The sequence below is a fragment of the Pseudophryne corroboree genome (genome assembly GCF_028390025.1).
Source record: "Pseudophryne corroboree isolate aPseCor3 chromosome 7 unlocalized genomic scaffold, aPseCor3.hap2 SUPER_7_unloc_7, whole genome shotgun sequence".
Lineage (NCBI taxonomy): Eukaryota > Metazoa > Chordata > Amphibia > Anura > Myobatrachidae > Pseudophryne > Pseudophryne corroboree.
Window position 1 is genome coordinate 414,224 of NW_026967616.1, and position 4,560 is coordinate 418,783.

At 41.7% G+C, this 4,560-nt stretch overlaps 1 pseudogene; it reads left to right on the plus strand.

The window, feature by feature from the left end:
• The first annotated feature begins 3,891 nt into the window (after positions 1 to 3,891).
• On the plus strand, positions 3,892 to 4,010 carry LOC134987087 (5S ribosomal RNA; annotated as a pseudogene).
• Positions 4,011 to 4,560: the final 550 nt, after the last annotated feature.

The following is a 4,560-nucleotide window of genomic DNA, read 5'->3' on the forward strand; positions in this document are numbered from 1 at the left end:
TTAACTTCTTGCATATCTATTGGGCCAAAATGACTGCGTTAGACAATGATGCGTCTTCATCCGTTGAGAGGGAACATAGGGCAAGAAGGTTGACTTACCTGCGGGAGCTGCCGAGATCAAATTAACTAGGCCGTCACCAAACAAGGCTTCACCTTCATAGGGAAGAGACTCCCTTTCTTCTTGGAGTCAGCATCAGCATTCCCTTGGTGAATCCACAATGCCCTCCTATCCGAGACTGCCATGAAATTGGCCCGTGAACTCAAGAGTCCTATATCCCTTGCAGTCGTAAGTATGCTGCAGTGTCCTTGATATGATCCAACGTAAGGAGTATCCCATCTCTCCAAGATATCTATATCGGATGATGAGGTATTCGACCAATTCTTGAATACTACTACTCACCCATGCGCATGTAATGGCAGGTCTAAGTAATGTACCCGTGGTTACATAACTAGAAATAATGTAGCTTCCTGCATACGATCCGCTGGATTTGTGACAGGGCCCCGTGCAGAAGAGGGGGTGACTCCCACTTTATTCTGTCCGCAGCAGGAAATTAATAAATAACCGGAAACCTTTTGGGGATTTGAAACCATCTTGTCGAGCTGGCCCAGACTTTCTCAAACAGAGATGGAGGAACGTTACATCAGCTTTCATTATATATCTATATATACATACATATATACCCCTTTGTCAGGAACAGCAGGGTCCTCAGTGATGTTAATATGTCCTTAATATCCACAATCATGTACTGAATGCTCCTTGCCAATATCCCTGATCTTCCAGGACAAACTCCAAGAACAAAAGGCTGACACCAAGATTCGATTTGTAGGGACCTTCTGTCCCGAATGGCGTCTACTAAAAAAGGCCATTCAGAAACATCTACCTGTCCTACATCTGGATCCAGAGTTATCACCTTTATTGGATCCCACTTTACAAATCAGTTGGAGGAGATCCAAGAACATCAAAGACACGTTGGTTCAGAGCCATTTTTCACGTGAAATGACCAAATCCAAACTCCCTAAGGGATCCTTTCCATGTGGGCAATGTAAGGCTTGCCCACAGATACAGATAACTGACTGTGTCAAGGACAGACATGGCAAGGATATTTCCATACAACACTTCTTCAACTGCGACACACAAGGAGTAGTCTATTGTCTAACCTGTCCTTGCAATCAACGATATGTAGGCATGACGACTAGAAAATTCAAAACTAGGATTTTAGAACATATGGGCTCCATTCGCAACTCATCGTCAGATCTTCAAAAAGGCAAAAAACTAACATCAGTAGCCAGACACTACCATGCTGCACATCATGACTCACCAAGTGATATGCGCGCCTTTGGCCTAGATAGGGTCCATCTAGGCATACGCGGTGGTGACTTAAGCAAAGAACTTATTAAGAAGGAAAGTGAATGGACTTTCAGGTTAGGTTGTCTCAAACCATTGGGTCTGAATGAATACATCAATTACAGTGCATTTCTGTAACCTACTTTCTATATAGCACCCATCAAGTGTCCTCGCTTCCTTCCCTTACACCCCTCAGTACACTCTCATCCAGTACACCCCTATTCATAACACATCACATTCACCCTTCTTTCATCAGCACTTTCACGCCCACCTCCACCACATACTCGGCACCATCACATCCGCAGTCCATTCACATGCACCTCACATCCATCCCATTACAGTGACCCAGCAAATTCCGACATATTTCACAACCTACTAACACGTTTCCACACAGCACTCCCATTGTCAACCCACTCCTATCCCTTACATCTCTACTCCCCTTCCTCATCTCACCATATCATTATACTTCTCGCCCACACAAGATCATCACCTTCGACACCACACACACATTCCCACCACACTGCAAACCACAACACCCCAACCATATCCCAACACCCCATATCCCAACACCCCAACACCCCACAATCTTAAACCCCCTCCCCCCTTCCCCCTCTCTCCCCCGCCTTTCCCCCCCCCCCCCACTCCATCCCCCCCATTCCTTTCCACCTCACTCCCCATCCTTTCCATACCATCCTTTCTCACAATCATTCCCACCACTTCCATCGACGTCACTTGCATTATTAATCCAAATTAACATATTCATGAATATCCTCATGCAATGTTTACAACGTGTTTGTTTATAACTCCAGACAAGATATGCTGTCCTAACATATTTTTCCAGCAATTATCATTTATTATACTTAAATTTAATCTATTCTTATCATCTAAATATTTCATAAACAATTTGTGAAAGCTTCAATTTTATTATTTTCATTCATTTATTCTTTTTTGCTAATTTTCCCCATTTTATTTTTATTTATTTTTATTTTTATTTCCATTTTTTCACTATGCCCACTTATATAATAAGCAAGATGCTCATTTTTTATCTAATAACCTTGTATATTTCTCACACATATTCTCTGTTTTTTCCTTTTGTGCAATGGGCCACTAATTGCAAGCATAATAGGGAACCAATACTAAACAGAACAACCGTTCCACCTGTGCAGCAATTTACAAACACAGGACACGCCTCCCTTTTGATTGGACAACGACCAGCTCCCTTGCAAGATAAAGCCTGCACTATCCCCTCTGGGAACAGGAAGTGATCAAGCCCGGTGAACGGGTGAAACTAGTTTTCCGTTCCCTATCCCCACTGCCTGGGTGTGACAGCTGATTCCGGACATCCTGAACCACGAGCCGCTCTTTCCCCAGCAGCCGCTGCATCAACCCGCCGCCGCTAGATACTGCCGCGATGGGACCAGGAACATTGTGTCTCTCTTCTCCTCAGCCAACCTGACCACGTCTCCACAATACATCAGGTACTTTGCTCGACAGTGCGGCTATAAACGAACTGCTCAGCTCCTGGGAACCAGTGTATCCTGCATCTTCAATTTGCCTGGACTTTGACACGGACATTCCGCACTCAGAAAGTATCCTGCTCATATTAGTGACTGATCGTTCCATACAATTCCGGGTAATATCTGCTCAATATCAGCATCTTTTTGCATATTTATATTTGATAATAGCATTCATCAAGCTGTTTTTTGCAAGTACCCGTTTTACAGATAGTCGGCATTTAGCGGCTTAATACCACATAGGATACTGTTTAAACCTTTATTTTCAGTCATTTTGATCTAATCATTTGGCTGAGCAATTTATCACTATCCTCTATACTGCGTATTATATAGCATTGCTGCAGCTCTGTATAATCAACTGTTGTTCATTATCTCTTTCTCTTTTCACCTGATACCATTTTGGTACAATGTGCAATAATCTGTCAGCATCAAATTGATGGTGATGCATGGTTCCAATCAATTTAATTATCTGCTAATTGTGTACAATTGCTCTTTATCACACCAAGTACCTTTATCATAGGTACTATCAGCATCTTGCAATCATATTATATAGTATTTCTGCAGCTCTGCATACAGCGGAACACAAATAAGAAACTGTTGTTCATTTTCTCTTTCTTTTTCCACCTGATACCATTTTGGTATAATTATAATAATCTGATAGTAGCAAATTGATGGTGATGTATGGGTCTAATCAATTTATTTGACTGCTAATTGTGTACAAATTGCTTTTTATCACACCTAGTACCTTTATCATAGGTACTATCAGCATCCTGCAATCAAGCAGCCCATTGTCTATCAACCAATCTCAAAAATTTTTTTTTTTTTTTTTTTTACCTATCAGTATCGTTTCCTTTTCCTCACTTTATACTATCTTCAGGACTCTCACCACTGATTCAGGGGTAATTATCCCGGTCTAACGGTGGCAGCAGATCCCCTATTTTCCTCCTCCACTCATTCTCTTGTCTTTTCTTTTATTTCTCCATTTTCGTGAACTCTCATCAGTGATTCTCGAGCCCTCGATATCTAATATTTTTTCTACTATCATACCACACTGGTAACGCCCGAATCCTTCCGATCTTGGAAGCTAAGCAGTGTAGGGCTGGGTCAGTACTCGAGTGGGAGACTCTCGAGGAATACTCAGTTTAGTAGAAATTCCTGGACGGTTTTGCTCAGCGTCTAACACTGACAGCAGATTCATCTTGCTCATTCCATCTTTAATCATCCCATCTGTCTCCTCATCATCGCTCATGAGAGAATAAAAACGCTTCAATTTTCAGGGTCTCCAGCTGTTATTATCGCACCCAGGCATTCCAGAACAATATTCAGTATTTACACTGTAATTAATTCGTTCTGTGTTCCCCCTTTCTATTCCCCAACTCCCCCCCACCCTTCCCCCCACCCCTACCTCCAATTTTTGACAGTAAACTCTACTATTTTATCAATTATTGTTAATAAAAGTTATATTTAAAAATTCATTTATAATCTTTACTTATTGTCTCTTCTGAGACCTCTTAAACATACAAGAGTGCACCCACAAAAGAGTCTTCTTCTCTCCCTTTTGTTGTATGTCTTACCACTGACTCAGGGTGCACCACCAAACTCAAGATAACATTAGAAAACTCAGATTTTCTCGTTGTATTATGTATTTTGGTTCTAACAATATCTATTAGATACCTTACCATTCTCCAGTGCGGTATACCCC